The sequence below is a fragment of the Phacochoerus africanus genome, chromosome 12 (assembly GCF_016906955.1).
Source record: "Phacochoerus africanus isolate WHEZ1 chromosome 12, ROS_Pafr_v1, whole genome shotgun sequence".
Taxonomy (NCBI): Eukaryota; Metazoa; Chordata; class Mammalia; order Artiodactyla; family Suidae; genus Phacochoerus; species Phacochoerus africanus.
Window position 1 is genome coordinate 59,435,815 of NC_062555.1, and position 22,140 is coordinate 59,457,954.

Genomic DNA, 22,140 nt, shown 5'->3' on the forward strand with positions numbered 1-22,140 from the left:
CCAGGAGATCTTCCTGTATTTCCTCAGAAATTTCTCTGTCTTTAGGCCACTGTTATCGTTTACTCCTGTGGTGTTCATTAAAACAAACAAACAAACAAACAAACAAAAAACTTCCACTGCTTTTCTCATCGAAATCCTCTATATTTTGAAGTCAATTCTTTTTATTCCTCAGCCTCCTGTTTTTGAGGCTAACCTATACATTTCCTTTGTTTTCTCCTGTCATTTTTCTTGGTAAGACAAGACATCCTTTGGGCCCCATTTTCTCTTGAAGAATCACTGCTCAAGCTGGACACGATATTAGATTTATAGTTGAAGATGTTTCCCTCATGTTTAGTTCACTGAAGGTACTTAATGCCTTGAATTTATTCTTGAATGAATACATGCTGACTTTAAAAGTATCTGTCTTAAGGTAAAATGCTGTATGATTATGGACTGAAATTTACATTTTAACAAAACTTGACTTCCTTTTCCAATGACTTCAGGGCTGGCTTATGGTTAACGCACAGTTAAATTAGGCCACACAGAGCTTTCCCCACTAATTTTGCACCTTGTCACCAGCAAATCTTCCTGAATTTCAAGTTTGCCAGTTTTGAGACCATCAACTTCCTCTGACATCATCACACTAATTAGTAAATTATGTTTCAATGCACTGCAGTAAAACCTATGTTGTACGTTTCATGGCCTCAATTTACATCATAGCTTTCACTTACTCATGCTAGAACTGTCTCAAAGGAGAAGCAAATTTTTTTTTGAGTGACCAACGGATGAAAGAAATATTGAACAATATTTGAAGTAGCTCGGTGGGGAGAAATGATAAGTGGGATGTGGCACCAAATAAAACAGGCTTTTCTCCAGACTCCACATCCTTTTGGAAAAAAAGGGTGGCCATCCTCCGTAGATTTCTCACTTCAGAAGGGTAGCACGGAGGGGGAGAGGAAGGGAAAGTGAATAAGAGCTATCATTTTTTTCATGCTTCTTCTTCTAATAAATCTCTGAACGCCCCTAATGCTTCCATTAGCTGAGTATTACTAACCTCATTTTGCAGGTGAGAAAACAGAGACCGCAGCAGTTAGTTCCCCGGGGAAACAGTACTGTGTGTGAGGCTTGTGTCCTTGACTGTGCTTTGCTGCCACCCATACATTGAGACAGCTCAGAGTTGTTATAAAAGCAGTGGCACTTGGCTTTAGGACTTGGTGGATAGTGATTTGAACTATGGACAAAAGCCACTGGACCCAACAATGGGCAGACACTGTGTAGACTTTAAGGCTGCCTGGACATGGCTAAGGAAGGATGGGAAGGAATCTAAACTTTTTTGTTTCGACATACAGACATTTCTCATTTTCCCACAGAAGTGGAAGCCAGTATGGTGCATGGAATCCGAATGATACGTCATGATGGTGTGTAAAGAACATGGATTTCGTTTAGAACTTTCGGGTATTGTCATTGAATATAGTTGTTTTGTTTTGTTTTGTTTTGTTTTTTCTCTGACATAGTAGGACGTATCAATTCCCCAAATAGGATATTGAAAGCAGAGTATAACGAACTCGGAAAAATTTTCTCAAACCATCCCACCCACTGGAGTCTTTTCCCTAAGTCCAGTGTAGATGGAAACATGCATCAGTCTGACTGGGTAGAGTGATAGTAACCTTCTGTGGAAATTCATATGTTTTCATCTACATTTGTTAAATGTGCCCTCCTTGAAGTGGGGTCAAGGTGGAAAAGCTTTAGATGACTTCCTGCCGAGTAGCAAGATGTGTGGGAGGTAAAAATAAACAACAAAAAAGAATTTATGGGCTAAACAGATGATGACTGTGGTATCAGTGGAACTTGGGAAAAGACGCTCTGATGGGAGGAATTTATTTGTTCCCCACAGCAGTGTGTTCTGCGTTAAGAAAAATAGTACAAGACAAGAACCCTCTCAGTCAATGATTACTGTCCTCCAAGAACTTAAAAGGAAAAATATTAAGCAGCAGTTTAAACCAGCCTGTAAACAAGAGCTAAAGACAGGAACGGATGGACAGACCAGAGGATGGAGCCAGACTCGGGTGAGCTCACGGGGAGATGGGCTCCCTCCAGACTCCCCTGAGGAGAGACAACTGAGCTGCCTCGTACACATTTGCAAAGATCAGAGCTGTTCATTTGGACCGGGGTTCAGTCCAGCCTGCGGGTATGTTTTCTTTGGCTCATCCAACTTTTAAGCATTTTTAATTAGCTGTGAATATTGAAAAGTTGGGAACGTTTACACGCCATTCCAGAGTTTCAACTTTCTTGAAAAAAATTTAAGACCTGATCACTCTGGGTCTGCATTTCCTCATAGCCTGGAGCTGTGGCATTGGAGTCTGTCACCTTGACATGGAAACGAGGGAGAGGCAGGCAGAGTGACAGGCAGAATGGCAATGAGCCAGGGGCCTTCAGGCCAACTTGAGAAAGACAGAGGGTTTCCAGGGAGAAAGCTTTGAAAAGACTGAGATGGAATCAAAGTGAAGGTCGGGAGGAGCCATTTGGATTTTACCTGATAGGTTCTTCCCTCTTGTTTCCAAGGAATATTTTGATTTGGTGACTTGGGCTGAGGTGTTCTGAGGTTAAAAATCAAATGATGTCAGACTTTTTCAGTTTGCTGAAAACCTCATTAATGAGTGTTCTTCCCCTCCCATTTTTTGGTTTGGTTTTGCAATTTTTCTCTCCAAAATAATTTCTCTAGACCTATGGCACCACTGCTACTGCTCATCTGCTAGCCAATGTTTATCAATGTTAGTACATGAAAAAATAGCAAAGGAGTATTTACTCTACAAGGAAGAATTAGCTAGTTGGGATTTAGTGTAATGGCTTTTTAGCTTAAGAACTTGTCCTCATAGTTTATATTTGGAATGACATAGTCACAGAATTTGCTGCAAATATTTCTTTAGTCTGAATGATGAATACTTCTTGGTTTTCTGCAAAGAGCACAGTATTTCACTGAAGTGAAGATTTTTGAGCCCCTACCAAGTGCCAGGTGCTGGGCTAAACGTTTTATGTATAATATCTCATTTTTTTCCCTCTCCATAACAGCTGCAGCTCCAAAAGGACATGCATTCTGCTCAAGGGTGTGGAACTAAGAAAGTGGGGCTTCAGAACTAAACCTCAGGTCTTTCTGCAGCCAGTCCTATCCTTATTTTTGTCCGTTTATGAAATTCCTGCCTGAAGTAACATGATTCCCAGTTACTCTTCAACTTAATAAGTTTGAGAAGCATGACTGTAGGCAATGACTATAGCCCTTGACTGGCTTGTTCTTTTTTTATTTTTGTTTTTTGATAAGCCGGTGTCTTGCATCTTGAAAGAGTGGGTTTGGTATCGCAGGGCAGGGCTGATGATGGAGAAGAGCAAATGAAACGAGTATCCTGATGCCGTGAGGATAAATTGGACCCAGAGGTGATGCACCCTGTTCCAGCCCCATCTCCCTATCTGGGGCTGACATTCACTGAAAAATGAATAAATACATAGCACAGCTCAGGAACACTTTATATGCTGCATGCACAACAGATGTAAAGTTAGTAAATCGGTACAAAATTGGAATAAAGACATTCTCTGGCACATGTGGCACTCCATATATGGTGCCTGGAGAATGTGTACACACTTTTTTAAAAAAATGTGTGTGTGTGTGTATATATATATATGTATATATATATATATATAAATGAGAATGTGTATATTTCTTGATATCACCTTTGCCTTGCCTCTGAGCAGCCAGGCTCACCAGGAGGCAATTACAACAATGGATTAGAAGTGTGAAATCACAACCTGGCTTAGGACTCTAGTGGCAGTCAAAAAATAAAAAAGATAGGAGTAGGGTAAATTGAATAACAGCCCCCCAAATATGCCCATGTTCTCATCCCTGGGCCCTCCGAACATTACCTCCCATGGCAGAAGGGACTTTACAGATGTGATTGAGTGAAGAAGAGAGTATTCTGGACCATCTAGGTGGGTGGGATACAGCCACAAGAGCCCTTAACAGACAGGAGGAGTCCGAGTGATGTGATGATGGAGGCAGGGATCGGACAGGTGCAATGGAGGCAGGAGCCACAAACTGAGAGGTGCAGGCCGTCACGAGAAGCTGAGAAAAGGCAAGGAACTGGATTCTTCCCTTAGTGTCTCCGGGAGGAACTAGCCCTACTGACCAGTGAAACTGACTTCAGATGGCTGAACTGGCAGAATGGTCAGAGAGTAAATCTGGGTTGTTTTAGGCCACTAAGGTAGTCGTAATTTGTTATAGCAGCAACAGGAAACTCATAGGGGGAATGAAATTTCTCAGTGAAGAAAATGAGAAGATTTGTGCCCGACTGTCTTTGAGTGGAGACGGCTGAGGATGCTACTCATGTCAGCTCCGAGGAGCGTGACCTGTAAGCCGGCGACTATACTCCAGGGCAGGGGTGCATGCCGAGAGGGGTATGTGGGGGCTGCAAAGTTACTGGTATTCTTTGTCTTAAGCTGGGTGGTAGGTACACGAGAATTGGAGTTACTGTTTTTTTAATTATAAATCTATAATATATTTATATAAAAAATTGTTAAAAATCAACTTTGGGTGATTGAGAAAATGCTGTTCTCAGTCGTAGAAACAGAACTTTCTCAGGCGGGCAGTGGGAGACATCTAAATAGCTTAAGGCACATGTTATTCATCAAATACCTAGTACTTATAGTGGAGACTTGACAATCATTCCCAGGAATTCTGGATGGATGACAGTTAGAGGTAACAGTTTTTAAATATTTAATACGTGCCAGACCTGGGCTATGTGCTTGACCAGCATTTTTGCATGAAATGCCCACACCCTGGAGAAGTGTATTGACAGAGAAGCCCACATCGTCACCAGAAGCCAGGAGCAGCCTATTTGGGTTCAAAGCTTTGCTCTACTGCAGACTAGCCCTGGGACCTCCAAGAAACAACCCACTCTCTCTGGGACTCTGGTTCCTTATCTGAGAAATCAGAAGAGTGATAATATGGTGCCTACTTCATAGAGTTGGTGTAAGTAATAAATGAATTACCTCATGCCAAGCCCTTTGAGGAGTACTCAACACACTGTAAAAATCAATTAATTTATCGACTACTTTGAACAAAAAGCCTGAGACTTAGACAATAAGCATAACCAAGGGGACCCAGCTAGTAAACAGTAGGACTGGAATTCCAATTCAGGCAAACTGTGAGCGTCAGTGGGTGGAACTAATCTGATTCAACATACAGTAATTTCAGTGTGAACAAATTAACCAAATCAGACTTTTTTTTAAATCCCTTTGAACTAAAATTATTCTCCTGGTTTGTTGACATTAAAAATACTTTTTCCCCCTAAATAATTGTATTTGATCAGTCAGATGCAGTTTTTTTCAGAAGAACAAAATAATGGTGATCCATAATTTGCTAAAAAAAGAAAAAATACAGGTAAAGTTTCCCCTTATTGCCAAATTATTTTTGTTGCATTCCTCAACTGTTGAGAGAAAAGCTTTGAAAGGTTCTTAAATACTTCTCTTAGGGGCAGGAAAAAAATGAGTTCGTGCTATTTCAGTCTCTCCTTTAGCCATCGATAATAGTTAAAATTAATGTTGGGCCCAATTTGATATTTTTATTAAAAATAATACCTGCTCCTGAGTTCCGTCTGATTGTTCCATATGAGGAATTAGCCATGGCCAGAATTAGTCTGTGCGAGATTTTTTTCAGTCCTAGTGATTTTCTAAGAATCAAGATGGATATTAAAGACTTAGTTAATTTATCTAGTTTTAAAATTTCAAATCACTATGAAAATTTTAATCAAGCCAGATTTGATTGAGTAACACTTGCTTTTTCTAGTTGAAAAAAAGCATGACTCTCCAGTCCAACTCACGGAGCTTGTTGTTAGCTCTTTTCCATGTATAAAAATTTTCACTTTTTGAAGCAGATCCATACTGAAGGAATCCAGATACCACTTTAAACTCACTTCACAAATTAAATTATGTTTTTCCTTCAACAGATCAAACGAGTTTTTTTTACTTCCCTCCTTACAGCTCCCCAAATACATACAAACATGCATATCAAACCAAGTGGTTAGCTAGCTGTTGGCTGTTGCAGAGTCTTGAGAAGTAATATAAAGCTTGTAGGTTGAAATGAAAAATCATAGCTCCAAGGGTACTTATTCCAACTGTGTTTTCAATCAAATGTAATTCAACCTTTGTTGTTGTTGTTGTTGTTGTAGTTTTCAAGGCAATATAGCATCAGTTCCTTTTCATTCTTCAAAGCTCTCCAGATAATTCTGACCAAGTTTAGTTTCATGATTGGCAGCTTTAAGAACACCCAAGGATTGTCCACTCGAAGAAGTCAAAGCCCTTATCATCTTGTCTCTAGGATCATCATGTGAAATTGATTCGGGAGCCTCTCCTCGCAGCCGTGTGCACCTCATTTCCATCAGGTCTAATGCTCTTACAACTCCAGGAACCAACTGCCCCGAAAAAGGAGAAGACAGAAATAATAGCTCTTGATTTGTAGCTTGGAGGAGGTTTAGGTGCCTTAATATGTGAGAAACATCGAGGGGAGAGTCTTGCAGCATTAAGAAGAGAATCATTAGACATCCTGAGAACTAAAACAGTCCAGCAGGTGCTTGGGTGGAGGGCAGAGGGAGGGCAAATGTGCTTTTACTTGAGCATTTCATTTTGATGCTTGAGTTTGGAACTTGCCGAGGATGCTTATCTGCTCTCACTCCGTCCTCTCTCATGGGGAAAGATATTCTACGTCCTCTTTATTAAGAGAGGCTGCAGTCAAGAGTTTTTTTATTGCTAAGGAATGCTTCTTAAAGGATAAGCACTGAATTTTCAGCTGCTGATTAGTGAGAGTAACGATAAGTGATAGACTTTAATGTTTTTATTTACTACTGTAGTAATGGCACCAGCTCTGTGGAATTTATCTCCAATAACCTCTCTCTTTTCCTTGAACCTTCCCTGGAGAAGACGCTCCAAAGAATTTTGCTAAAACACACTCATATTTCAGACTGGGGAGACACATGACTAGGATGGCTTGTTCTAAGCAGAATAATTGCTAATAAAGTTAGTAACATGACTATCTAAAGCTGTATCCTGCATCAAATCTTATTTCCATTTCTTCACCCTAATCCATGTTCCTTTCACTTTTTGTATCTTTAATACCCTGTGTTGTGGGGCAATTCTGCATAGTGTTTACATTTGTGTGTCTGTGATAGCTTGTTCCAGACTACCTTTTGAAGGATGTTTGTATGGTAAACACCTTGAAAACTAGAGTGTCTCCGTCTAGGTCAAAAGGCAGATCTGTTTCATGACTAGTGTAATCAAGTAATATCTCCCTCTGGGCAAAAGTTAAGCAGTTTTGCTTGTAGGCCCTCTATAAAAGACTGGGCATTTCCTACTCTTGGGGATCTTAACCTTATGTATGGCACATACCTGAGACTGTCTCATTGCCCCTGCAAAACTTGGGGGACGAGAGGAGCCAAAATGAACATGAAATAGATGCTGCACATGTGCCATGAATGATAACAGCCTTTATCTCTGACCTAGGAGGCTCACGAGACTGTGGAAGCCTAATTCGTTAACTTGAAAAGGATACAAATTCAGACCCTTTTCTATTTTAGTCTTTTTTTTTTCTTATTACATGTTATTCCTCCTCCCAATTTTAGAATAGAAGTGGCCAGTGCTATTCTCAGAATCCCTCTGACCCAGGACTGTTGACAATGGCTTGCCTGTGTTAATTGTCTCCATGGGGGGAATTCTTTTACAAAGCAGGCATATTTCAAATTGTCCAGTTTACGCTTTAAATATCTTACAATTTTATTGATCAAATATACTTCAATAAATCTGAAAAATAGAAAGACCCAGTGGCGTTCCCGTTGTGGCTCAGTGGGTTAAGAACCTGACATAGTGTCTGCAAGGATGCCGAGATTTGAACCTTGGTCTCACTCAGTAGGTTAAGGATCCGGTGTGGCCCAAGCTGTGGTGCAGGTCAAGGATGCAGTTCTGATCTGGTTTTGCTGTGGCTGTTGTATAGGCCGGCAGCTGCAGCTGCAGCCCTGATTTGACCCCTAGCCAGAGAACTTCCATAGGCCACAGGTGTGCACCCCCCCCAAAAAAAATCAAAGGACCCAAGATACTGAGATATTTGGAGGTCACATAGGATGAAGGGTGACCCAGAGGACAGTCATTGTATCAAGGGGGACCCCCAAACAGGAGTGTTAAGACTAAAAGGAACCAGCTGGATGTCTTTCAATAAGGCAGTGAGGGAGGCCACCCTCCCTGTTATGAAATAATGGTGATTGTCTCTTCCGCATGGACCACTGAACTGTGATACACTAAAGAGGATTTAGTTTGTATTAAAAAAAAATGCTATCTTGGAGTTCCCTTCGTGGCTCAGTGGTTAATGATCCCAACTAGGACCCATGACCAGCTGGGTTTGACCCCTGGCCTTGCTCAGTGGGTTAAGGATCCAGTGTTGCTGTGAGCTGTGGTGTAGGTCACAAGATGTGGCTTGGATCCCATGTTGCTGTGGCTGTGGTGGAGGCTGGCAGCTATAGCTCCGATTCAACCCCTTAGCCTGGGAACTTACACATGCCGCAGATGCAGCCCTAAAAATTAAAAAAAAAAATGCTATCTTGTTACAGAAGCAAAAGCATAGGAACATTTGTTTCCCTGCTTAGGGGGTGAGTAGGAAATAGGGATGGAGCTATGGTTTGGGAATGATGCTACGCTTATTCCTGTACCATTGGCATCCCCTAGAAGCTTATTAGAAATGCAGAATCGTGGCCCCAACTTGGAGTTTCCGAATCCCAGTCTGCAGTTTAACCAGAGTCCCTGGTGATTCACTGAACATTAAAATTTGAGAGGCTCTGTTCTAGTGGAATTGATCTGGCTATAGTTTGGCTAATCTGACATCTGTTCCTATCCCTCTTTTTTCTTGCTCCTGGTGAAACCCAGGATTAGTGAACAAGGATGTACTGAGCCCTGAGACTGAGAGTGGAGGATATCAGAAATTATAAGATAATGAGCAATTAGGGCTCCAGACCAAGGGAACAGAACCCAAGCTTCCCAGAAAACAGACTAGAAACAGAAGAAAAATTGGTTTATTGTCAGCTTCTGACCCTGGGTGGTCTGTGACTCAGTTTTAGCTTCTACACTAAACTGATCTGGAAGCACAATTGAAGGTTCAAGCCTACCTTGGACTCTGAGGCAATTTTTGGTTTCGGATTTTAGAACCCTATACCAGCTCCTTTCTCCAAAACCCCATTCCACAGGGCCTAATGCCTCTCTGTTAGATTATGTTTTTTCCTGCTTTGCTGGCAGGAAACTCTGCTTAACCTTCACCATGTCTCAAAGTCTTAATTGTTCCGCCATTGGCTATTCATACTCTAAAGACCAGAATAGCTAAAATAGTCATTTTTCCAGCCTCTTTTGAATCTTTGGGATGGCCACATTACACAGTCTAACCAGTGAGACAAGAGTACAGTTGGCTGGTATTGCCCCCTTTGCTTCCATGATTCTTCTGGACTATAGTGCAAACTTTATGGTTGGAGCATGAGCAACCATTTTGTGACCAGGAAGTGATGCTCATGAAATAAATGTGAAGAGATTTGAAAAAGCATCTCAAAAAAGAACCTACTTCTATGTTTTTGTTTTTTGTTTTTGTTATGAGGAAAAGAAAGTCCTATTTAATCAATTCAGCTAAATGAAATCTATTTGTTGCAACTGAATGCAATTCTAACTGCAGAGTAGAACCAGCATAGCAAGTGTCTAGGAGCACAGGTCCTGGAGAAAGGAGATACACAATTGCACTCGGACTCCTGGCTCGGCATCTAGTAGCTGTATGATGCCGCCTCAAACTCCTCACCTATATAAAATTGAAATAATGGTAACATTTGCTTCATAGAGTTGTTGAGAGTTTAAATGATACCTTAATTTTTTAGTATTGTGACTGGCATAGAGAAAATTACCTCCCCCTTCAGTATTGTAATTATTACACTTGGGAACACTTGTACATGCCTCCTATATGCTAGACGCCATTGTTAACTTTTAAGAAAACATATCCAGGTCACATATCTTATGTGTTTATCCATTTTAAATGAGTAAATTAGGACATTTCCATCCTGGACATGTGAAGCTGGACACACACAGACCAGCTTTTCCCCACAGGACCTGGAATTCTCGAACATCTGTCCGAGTCTTCAGATGTTGCCAACAAAACCTGCACTTCCAGAGGTTTGGCCTACCAAGGTTCCCACTGAATGAACCAGAACTTTTCTCAGAAATCTAGAGCTGACGTGTATGATCAGCCTGAGACCAGCCTGGGCTCCTCAGGGTGAGGTCAGCTTAACGGAGGCTGCCCCACAGGTGATCTGTCTTCAGAAAAGTATTCTAGATGAAATCCTTTATTTTCTAATTTCCTGTTTTTTCTGGGAGGGAGCTGAAGGCTAACTGGTCACCATCCTTCATCTATGGCTCATATTTGCGGGTCTTTAATTCATCACTGTGATTCTTCCCTGGGTTGATTCCAAAATCCCCTCTTTCTTCTCGCGGCGGTCATTCATAATTGGGCATCTGCTCTGCCCCACACCTGGGACTCAGTTCTCCAGATTCTTCCCATGTCTCACTCACTCTCATCCTTCAGGGTTTAGCTTAAACCACAGTCCCACAGAGAAGCTGCCTCTCTAGCAGAACCCCCCACCTCCCGGCCTGCAGACTCACAGACTCCATCACTTTAGCTGCCAAGAGAGGGTGCCATGCTCACCTAACTGCATATGAGGTGTCCTTCAGAATCAGACTTGGGTGGTAGAACCTATCCTGCATCCTGGCAGCAAAGAAATCTGGAAGAATCCATTCATTTCTACTTGAGTGAGCAGAATTCATAATGTGGGCTCTTCTCAGTTCAGAAAAAGGGTGTCCAAAAATGTGAAGGAACTACACACATAGTCACTGTTCTCTAGGTGGGTATGAATCTTATTTTAAAAAGGTAGGTGGTAACTTCAGACAGAGAAACTAGCGTGAATAAAGGTTCAACAATGCACTGTGTATAGAACTCATTGAGTTCACGTAGATGGTCATGAAGATAAATCTGCATCAGTGAACAAAATGTTGAGTGAAGCTATCATAGGATGCATGACCCTGAACATTATTTCTGAGATTTTTGGAAATTTGGCCAATAGAAGCTGGAACAACTGTGGGGAAAAACCTGTAGGAAGTTTTCAGCATGCGTGAATGTTGGTACCTCAGTCTTCCTGTGGGGAAGACTGACTCCTGTTAGTCTGGAGAGACAAGTCAGCTCCACCAGGATCACGTGTGGGTGATAAATCCTGCAGGTGGCAGGGAATCTTTGAAAGGATTTGAGCCCAAAAATGGCATTACTCACAACATGTTCACTACGATTAAACCAGAGCGATGAGAGCTGGGTAAGAGGGGGAAAGAGAATCAAGGAGTCCAGCAGCAGGATACTTGAGATTTATGACTTCCTCTGAAATTTCTGTGTTTATGAGAAAAATATCAAAATGCAAGTTCAAGTTCAGGCAATGAGACGCCGGCTAGTCCGTCCGTTGGCCATGTTCCTGCTAATGGAGTAGTTTCATTATGTGAAAATGGATGTCCCAGGATTGATCTAGTGTAAGGAGACATCATCATGGAAGGAATCCAATGGACTCTGAGTCTGACCCAAGTATGCGGTTTGAGGATTTTAAGAAATACTTCACACAAGGACAACGAGGGGAAGCTGAAAGCTCGTCTTTCCTTTTGGTCTAAACGTGCCCTGTTTGGGGCTTCAGGTCATGTTCCGTGAGCGTGGAGTGTTTTTTTTTTTCCAGCTGGGGTCAACCTCTCAGAGCCGCCGCCCTCTGGGTCTCCGCCCTTCCCAAGGAAGGCAGTGAAGGGATCCACACACACTGAGTCTTTAGCCGCCTGGGTCTCCAATCCCGGCTCCACCTTCAGGATGCGTCCAATCCCTCTGGGCCTCTGTGTCCTCAGTCTCATCCTCAATAAGATAACAAGAGAACCTTCCTCGTTTATCTGCACCTGTGTCGGGCCCTGGGCTAAGCCCACGGAAAGCTCCAGGCTCGGGGCCAGACACAGAGGCCTTCCGTGCTGCTCCTGTTATTTGATTATGGGGCAAGGAGTGGAAGGAAAATTCCATCCCGATCCCCTTGTTCTGTTTTCTCACTCCGCGTCTGTCCGTGAAGACGTTATCTCACGTTGTGGCCATCAACTGCCACATCATATCCTCTGCCAGGAAGGACAGGGATTTTATTAGTGTCTATTTTGTTTTCTACTCCTCTTCTGAAACTGTTTTATAAGGGACATATGGTACATTTGTTCAGAGGTCCCCCCCAGAGGAAGTGAGGCTCTAACAAGATGGGGCATATCAGCTAGCTATTGACCACTACTCTCTTGGAGGACTCGCTCAGCCGTTGTGTCTCTGAGCCCCGAAGGCGAGGTTTTGAGAAGGGAAAGGGGAGAAACTGTGTTCTTGCCTTCACTCTGTCTTAGGTTGGTAGAGGAAGGGCCAGTGATCTCCAGCCACAAAATACATGCCCGTCTATGCACCCTACTCTTCTGGGTTTCAAATATTTTAATAGTAAAATCCTAGGCTGCCTGCCCAGCAAGATGATGTTAAAAAATGCCTGGGGATCAGCTCAGTTGCAATATTCAATGGCACATTTTTTTTTTTAATCTGGAGGATTTGCAGATATAGAAATGGCTAATTCTCAGCAATTGATGGAGCAGGAGGTACAGGTCCCAAATCTATAAATGCAACTTTAGCTTACAGTTTACTCCATTAAATGCTGTAAATGGTGCTATGTGTCTCTACCTTTGAAACAAAGCATCAAGAACATCAAGCCCTCTTGAAAATGTGGTGGCTAAACAGCTGGCTAAGTTCACCCACAAGTTAAATGGGTGCCAAATTTATACTTCAATTCTATATACATACTGACTTTTGAGACTGCATATAGCAGATCTGTATTGCAGATGCCAATGAGGTAATATAATGATGGTCTTTGTATAATAAGAGGACATAGAGCTAACTGCAACAGAAGAAAAGTAACCAAAAAAAAACCCCAAAAAAACAAAAAAAAAAACAGCTTGGACAAACAGAAAGAGGATATGGTTTAAATAAGGTTAAAGACCGAGTACATTTTCCCATCTGATACAGGTTGGTTCCTCTTTAAGAAAAAAAAAAAAAAAAACCTTGTCTTTACTAAATATACTTAAATATATATTTCTAAAACCTGAGGAATGTCTAAACATTAAGAATAAAACACATAGGTATACAGGCAGACCTCAGAGAGATTTTGGATTCAGTTCCAGACCACGGCAATAAAGCAACTGTTGCAATGAAGTCACGTGACCTTTTTCCAGTGCATGTAAAAGTTATGTTTACACTGTGCTATAGTCTGTTAAGTGTGCAATAGCATTATGTCTAAAAAACAATGTACAGGTGTTCCTATCATGGCTCAGCAGTAAGGAACCTGACTAGTATCCATGAGGGTGCGGGTTCAATCCCTGGCCTTGCTCAGTGAGTTGAGGATCTGCCATTGCCATGAGCTGTGGTGTAGGTCACAAATGTGGCTTAGATCTGGCCTTGCTGTGGCTGTGGGGTAGGCTGGCAGCTGCAGCTCCAGTTCAGCCCCTAGCCTGGGAACCTCCATATGCTGCAGTGCGGCCCTAAAAAGAAAAAAAAAAAATGTACACACCTTAATTAAAAAATACTCTATTTTTAAAAAATGCCAAAACAATGAGAATGGTAACATCAAAGATCACTGATCACAGACCACATAACAAATATAATAATAATGAAAAATTTTGAATGGTAGTGAAAGTTACCAAACTGTGACACAGAGACACAAAGTAAGCAAATGCTTTGGAAAGATGGCGCCGATAGAATTGCTTGATGCAGGGTTGGCACAAACCTTCAATGTGTAAAAAATTCAATATCTGAGGAGTGCAATAAAATGAAATATGGCTGTATTTTTCACCATGCAAGAGACAGAACAATAAGAATCACCTACAAGCCCCCATGTGCTCCTCCTGTCCTATCCCCCACCACCTGAAGGTAACACTGTCCCCAACTTTAATAGTTCTCTGGTACATCTGTCAATCCATGGCTATTTTGGATTTCCCAAAAGAAATAGAAACATCTGTTGTAAATTAACTATGATTTTTAAACTTCATTATCAAAAAGCAGAGCTGATGGATTTTGTAAGCATCTTGTAGAAGTCTCATGAAAAATTTATTATTAATCTGCATCTAAAACGAAATCTGATTAGAGAAGCTGACATGAAATTATCAGATATAAAACTGATAGACGGGAAAAGTTGAAGTTTCAAGGAAAAAACTCCATAGACATATGTACACATAAATATTTGCCAAACATAGAATTTATAATGAAAATGTAAAAAGCTTAACAGTTTTTTCTTTTTACACAGTACTGGAAACTGTGTAGAAACTTGAAAATAAAAAACCAAACTATGAACTAATTATAAAAATTTTTGCATAAGTGTTCCTAAGTCATTAAGGCAGCTAAATGAAGCACAAATAATGAAATAAAACATTGGCAGTTAATGTTCTAAAAGACGTATGATCTGAGGAGCAGGAAAGCATTAAAATTCTTTTAATAAGAAAGCATGTTTCTTAGAAACGAAATAATTTAAAAAGCTGTTCTCCGAAAATAATTTAAAGTATTTGCTCAGAATTGAAACCACCCAGCTCTGGTCTGCAAAAATCTCTAAGTGAACAGAACCATTCTTCTTAACGGAGAATTGGATTCCCAACAAGAAAACTTGGCGATTATTATGGAAATGAAATGCTGTACATTTTTCTAAAAGTGAGTATATATTTATATCATCTTCATTTCCCTTTGATAATGTTGCTGTCTTTTGACAACATGAAATTTTAAGCATTTGAGTGTAATAATTTGAATGCAATTGAAAGTTTCATTACGCAGCTGGCAAATGCTAGGCATTTATGTTAGTGATAGAGAGCCAGGCAATCATTTTATGAACCTCTTGTTGATTATGTGTTTGTATAAGCAGCTGAGCAGAAGGCATAGACCTGTATTTGGAAGAGCTAATAGAAGGTATCATTGACTCAGGAATCATCGACTTATTTTGCAGTTTTCATCAATTGATATTAATTGTTTAACTTACTTGCTATCAATACACTTATTCAATGATCTGTCAGAGTAAAGTAGATATAATTTCAGTCACTGATTTAGCATTTGCCCATGAATTTAAAGTCAAAAGGGTTTTATTTATTTTCCAGATTTAGTTAGATTATGCTCATGGGTCTAAGGTAAACAAATTGAAAGCAGATGTAAGAGTAAATTCTCAGCTCAAAGTCTTGCCTGTAGGGCTTCGCCTATTTCTCTCCAAAAGAAGCACCTTCACCCCCCAGCCCTGGTCCAGGACTCTCGCAGCCACCACTGCGGCTCATGTCATCAGTTTCTCTTAACTCTACTCCATCCTCCTTTTTATTTCTAGAGTCACGAACCCCCAAGGGAGTCAGAGCACACCACTTTTTTTGCTGAAAATTCTCCCCTGATTCCCTGTTACCTTCAGAAGAATGCCGAGATTCTGTCTAGTCTGGGATCAACATCCCAGACTAGTGTCATTGCCACTTGGCTGCAGTCCTGCTGCACCTCCCAGCTAGGTCGGCAGTCTCACCACCCGAAACCGCATCAGACACTTTGCGTCCCCACGTGGTGCACTCCACGTTGTGGCCCCCCAACATATTCCACCTGGGACCTCAGAATTCCACCTTCTTTGGAATAACAATCTTTGGAGATGTAATGAAGATAAGGATCTTAAGAGCTTCCTGGATGAGAGTGGCTCCAAACGCACAGGTGGGTGTCCTGTGAGAGAGAGAAGACACAGAGACAAACAGAAGGAGAACTTGTGAAGATGGAGACGGTGATTAATTAGAAGCCAAGGATTCTGGAAGCCATCAGAAGCCAGGAGAGAGACATACATAGAGTGGATTTTCCCTGAGAGCCTCCTGAAGGCACCTGCTATGCCAGCACCCTAATCTTAGATTTCTGGCCTCCAGAACTGTGAAAGAATACCTTCTTTGTTACTATCATTATTATTTATGGCCACACCTGCTGCAAATGGAAGTTCCCAGGCTAGGCCTTGAAGTGGAGCTGCAGCTTCTAGCCACAGCTATGTAGGAGCTGAGCCATGTCTGTGACCTACACCACAGCTCATGGCAATGCCAGATCCTTAACCCACTGGGCCAGGCCAGGGATCGAAGCTGAGTCCTCATGGATACTAGTTGGGTTGGTTACCGCTAAGCCACAATGGGAGCTCCCTCAAAAGTTTTAATTCCTGGCAGAGGAGCAAGAGGAAGTTGGTATATTTTCTTGGTTTGTACCCATGCTCTCCCATGGGCCAGTTAGGGCACAGCATTTCCCAGCCACCTGTCAAGTCCCAACTCTTGTGCAGGAAATGTATTTTTTTCATTTTCAGTTATTCGGTTCATTTTCAGTTCAAATAGAATGTTCAACTGGTATTTGTTGAGCACCCACTATGTGCCTGGGACTAACTGATATATCTTCTGGTCTGCTGCAGGCCATCTCTGGGATTAGCTAGAAGGGAGAAGGAACAGAAAGGGACATAAACTCCTACAAATATTGTGCTATGTATGTGCCAGAAATGCTGTAGGAACAATAATTAAAGGGCTTTTGCATTTGAACTCTGTCAGTTGAGGTTCTTCAGCTGTAAGCATCAGAAACTTAATTCTTTTTTGTTAATTCAATAATATTTATGGTTGCAAAGCCAACATACTGATTTGAAAAAAACCAAAGGTATTCAGACCAATGAAATTATTTATAGAGTCCAACACAACAAATTTGTAAGAATTATTATTTCAAACCCCCCATCTATTTCTAATTTATTAAAGAGGACAGTTATACTCTCATAAATTCCATTAGTAATAAATATCACATGATAAGAAACTTAAATTCTTTACCTGAAATATAACAAAACAAAAAGAAAGTGAAAAAAAAATGTATTGGAAAAATATGAGGAAGAGCTGCACAACCAGTTGGATTTAGGAAAGGACAGAAACCAGGGAAATTCCAGGATTTTGGTAGCATTTACTTACTCATTCCTTCACTTAATATGTCTTGTATTACCCGTGTGCTAGGCAAACACCTTTCTCAATAAACAAGACAGACCTGGTACCCACTCTCTCCCATATGAGAGAGAAAAAGAAAACATAAAACAATTAGCATTCCCAGAAATTTCATATAGTGAAAACAGCAATGAAAATGAAACAGAAAAAAGAAAAGGGAGAATGACAGAGCAGGGACATGGTGCTCCTTTAGTTTATTTCATTTTTTATTGAAGCATAGTGGACTTATGATATTGTGATCATTTCTGCTGGATAACAAAGCGAGTCAGTTATACAGAGACACACGTCCAGTCTCTTTGAGACTCTTTTCCCACAGGCACGGCACTGTTTTAAACGGCGCTGCCAGGCAGGTTGACTCTGAGGAGGTGCCTTTTGAGCAAAGACCAGAATCAGATGTGAGAGAAGACCACAAAAGTGTCTCAGGGGAGAACATTCTAGTTAAAGAGACAGACAATAGCAAAAGCACTCAAGCAGGACTCAACCTGAAAAGCCTCAGAAGGCCAGGGTTGGTGGACAGAACTGGAAATAGACAGTAGGACCAGTTGTTTTCAAATTCTGTTGCCATGCTTGTGTTTCGATGGGTTTATATAGGAATAACAACAGCTAATACTATTCATATAGAATTTACCATACACCAGACTTTATTCTCAGTGCTTTGTTTTCTTAACTCATGAAGACTCATGACAACACCAGAACAAGCTTCTTTTACTTTTTTTTTTTTTTTTTGGGTCTTTTGAGGGCCGCACACATGTATATGGAGGTTCCCAGGCTAGGGGTTGAATCATCTGAGCTGCAGCTGTTAGCCTGGGCCAGATCCGAACCTCGTCTGCGACCTACACCAAGCTCACAGCAATGCTGGATCCTCAACCCACTGAGCGAGGCCAGGGATTGAACCTGCATCCTCATGGATGCTAATCAGATTCGTTTCTGCTAAGCCATGATGGGAACTCCTTCCTTTACTCTTTTTGTGTTTCTGATAAGTAAACTGAAGAATGGAGAAGTTGCAAAAATTGTTCACAGTCATCTGGCAAGGACTCAAATGCAGACTCCAGAGTAGACAGTTTGGCTGCAGGAGCCATGTTTCACCCACTTTGCTGTTCTCCTTATGTGATAATAGCAGGACTTCAAGACTGTAACTGTGTGATTTTTAAGTTACTAGCAGAGTGTGTACAGAATGGGGCAGAAGTGAAGTGGAGTAAATTCATTTTTATTTGAATTTGAAATTGCCAACTATGTTCCTCTCTGGGTTTCTTTTAATCTCCCATTGATCTATGCATTTAAATCTGGGGATTGAATTTTGCACCAGCAGAGCACACTGATAAATGCCAGAGTGAGGTCTGAGGTCTGGCCTGTATTTCAGCCACACCAACAAGAAGCCAAAATGCTCTTTGGGGGTAATTAGCGTCCTCACCTCTTTGTGTGTTCTCGATACGTCCGGTTATCCCAGGGCACAAACTACTTCCAGGAGATAATTAGGGGCTGCCGAGAGCTACATGAACTCTGCCGGGCCACAGGGGTGTTGTAAATGACTACTTCGAGGAGAGACTTATCTGCTTTCAGCAACTCGCAGCACCTCAACTGTATCCCCACAAGGCTTGGACACAAACTGCTTGGATTATTACATTCTCATTTGGAAGCTTTGAGTCTCTTTTTACAGAGACGGATGTCATTTTATGTCTTAAAGGTAGCTTTGGGGACCGGAAGAGTTAATGCCACACATTTGGACAAGCGGTAGAAAATGAGGACATAGCTTGAGGTCTGGGAAAGAGCATTCATCAAGATTCTTTTTGATTCATGATGGTCTGTCTGAATTTTACAGCCAACTTCCCTCATTATCTTTCTCAAATTGTCCAGTACTCGTAATGAGAGCTGCATGGCTGTTGCTTATAAAATCCCAATTAAGTGCCGCACCCTTTTCATTTATTATTTCTAATCTTACAATAACTGAGTTATAATAATCATGGGAGCAAACACATGGTGACTAAGACTATACCAGCATTATTCTGAGCCCTTATTTTAAGCCATGAGTGTCTCCAAGCCTATATGTTTTATGTCTCTTTAGGAATGTCTGGAATTCTCTTCTCTAGCATCAATTAGAATATTCTTTTTCTCTTTCTAAGACTATTCTGATTTTCAGAAACAGGACATCTAGAGACTCTCAAAGAATAATTAAAGAACGCTCACATAACCACTGCCCAGAATGACAATTTTTAGCCTTTCATATATGTTTAAAGATTGAGTTTTTATTACTTCATATAATGTCTGGCATACTTTAATACACCACATAATCTCCAGCTTCCATTTGTCCCCCACTCGCAGATGCACTTCCTTCTCATTTCCTGCAGCAATCCCAGCCACGAGGATGCGAGAACCTCATCACATATTTACATCCATTTCAACGTGTGTTATATTTGCATGTATTTTAAATTCACACATGTGGTTTCACACTTGACATAGCATTCTTCACCTTTGTCCACTTAACATGGTTTTTGAGATCTACCCATATGAACGCACAAAGATCTGGCTCATTCTGCTTACCACCCTTTCAACGTCCCATCACATCAACCTGCCACCTCTTATTTAGTCCTCCTATAGGTGGTTACTGGGTTGGTTTCTGATAGCTCATTATTGCTAATAAAGTGACTACATATATCTTGATAAGCATCTGGTTTTGTTTGTCAGGCTGCCAGACAAAGTACCATAGCTAGATGGCTTATGTAACACATTTATTTTCTCACAGTTCTAGAAGCTGAAGTCCTAGATAAAAGTGTCCGCTGGCTTGGTTGCTCCTGAATTCTCTCCTTGGCTTGTGGATGGTTGCCATCTCTGGGTCCCAAGTGGTCTTTTCTCTGTGCACATCCATCCGTGGGGCCTCTCTTTTTTCTTAGAAAAGCCCCACTCGTACTGGATTAGCCCCACCGCCACCCCCAGCCCCACCCCCCGTACAACATCATTTAATTTGAATGATCTCTCTAAAGACCCTTTCTCTAAATACAGCCTCCTTGTGAAAGGTGTCCTGTCTGTCCACGTTCTAGCCACGTGACTTCAGCACACTCCTCAGCCTTGCAGCTCCTCACCCACAGTAAAACCCATCTGTCTCCTGGGTGATTTTTAGAAAAACAACATGTAAAGCATCGCCCTGGGCCTCACTCAGCATCAGCTATTGGGAGGTCTACTTGTGTATATGAAGACATGTTTATCTAGGAATAGAACTGGTCATGGAATTTCCGAGACTCAGGGAACAGATTTTCAGTTCTTCTAGGTTCAGCCAAACTGCTCTCCGTGGTGGTTACACCAAGAAACACTTCCTCTGGCCAAGTCCAAGGGTTCTTGTATCCTCACTTTCTGGCCAAGCATTGATCTTTTCCAAACTCTAACATTTCTGTGCATCTGACGTTTGAGCAAAAGCATGTCCTTGTTTAGCAGATGCTTTGAGTTATGCCTGTTTCGGGAGATCTATAGAGCATAAGGGAGAAAACATGCAGGCACTTCCGTGTGCTTCTCACAATTATTTCCTTGGCACCGTCCACAGCAAAGACAAATACAAAGGAAACCTCTCTTTGGCTAGAGACGGATACGAGCAGGGAGCCAGTCGGGTGCCTCTGATCTCTGGTTCTTTTTCTGAACTTTTAGGGATTTTTACATCTCCTTCAGGAAATAAAGTGTATCTGTCCACGGGACACTCTCCAAAGTTTAGGAAAGTGAAGTAACCCTTTCCTGGGGACGATTTTCCTTTGGCTGAGGCATTGGCTCTCAAATGTGATGTTCAAGAATCTTCTGCAGAGCTTGTTAATAGTGCCAGTTTCTGAATTACACCGTCAGAGATTCTTATGCCGCGGACAAGGGTCCGCATTTTAACAAGTACTCTCGCGATTCACTCCAGGACGTGTGTGGCTCTCACTGTGAGAAACACAGCTTTCAAATATTCTCTGGGTACGTTGCTAAGCATAAGACTATTATGTAAACGCTGAATTGTATCTCAGTCTAAGTAAACCTCCAGTTTGCAGGCAAACATGGGCTTTGGAAATGTGCCTTCTTGAGTCTTATGTTTTCCGTTTAATGTGAAAGCCAGTGGCTAGGAAATTGCTCAGGGTCTTTCCAGTTCTGATGTTCTGCGTTCTGGTTCTGTTATATGCCTGACCCATTTGTGGCTGGGTCTGCACTACCCTGTGCAGGGGCGGTGTTCATAGATCATGGATCATTTACTGGCAACAATAATGCATTTCTCTCAGAAACTGGAAACTCAGGGAAATAAGGCTACCCATTGAAAATTGAATACTCAATTGAACTTTTCATTGAACATGGCAGATAAGATTGTTACATTTGTAACTGTTCCTCAGAAGGTAGAGAATCTCCCAGATTTAAAAAACAAAAAAACAAACAAACAAAAACCAACAAGGAGTTCCTGTCATGGCTCAGCAGTTAACGAACCCGACTAGTATCCTTGAGGACACAGGTTCGATCCCTGGCCTGGCTCAGTAGGTTAAGGATCTGGCATTGCTGTGAGCTGTGGTGTAGGTCACAGACACAGCTCGGATCCTGCATTGCTGTGGCTGTGGCGTAGGCCAGAAGCTGTAGCGCCTATTGGATCCTTAGCCTGGGAACCTCCATATGCCTCAGTGTGGCCCTAAAAAAACCAAAAAAAAAAAAAACTGGGAAGCATGAGATCTAAATCTAAATGATGTGGAATTTAATATGACATAAAGCTATATCTCTCAGTAATAACATATCTACAGGAAATAATGTAGGGACTAAGAAGATATTAGGGAATATCAAATATCAGAGAAAAAGTCTAAAATGCCAGCATGCATCCAGCCTCTGTCCAGAGGGGAGACTGACCCCAAATTTCAACTGTAGTTTATTCCCATAGGAAATCTGGTGTATTAATCAAGAACAATGACAGATGTTGCTTTTTGGGGGGGGGGGGTCTCTCTCTTTTTTTTTTTTTTGCCTTTTCTTGAACCACTCCCACGGCATATGGAGGTTCCTAGGCAAGGGGTCAAATGGGAGCTGTAGCCA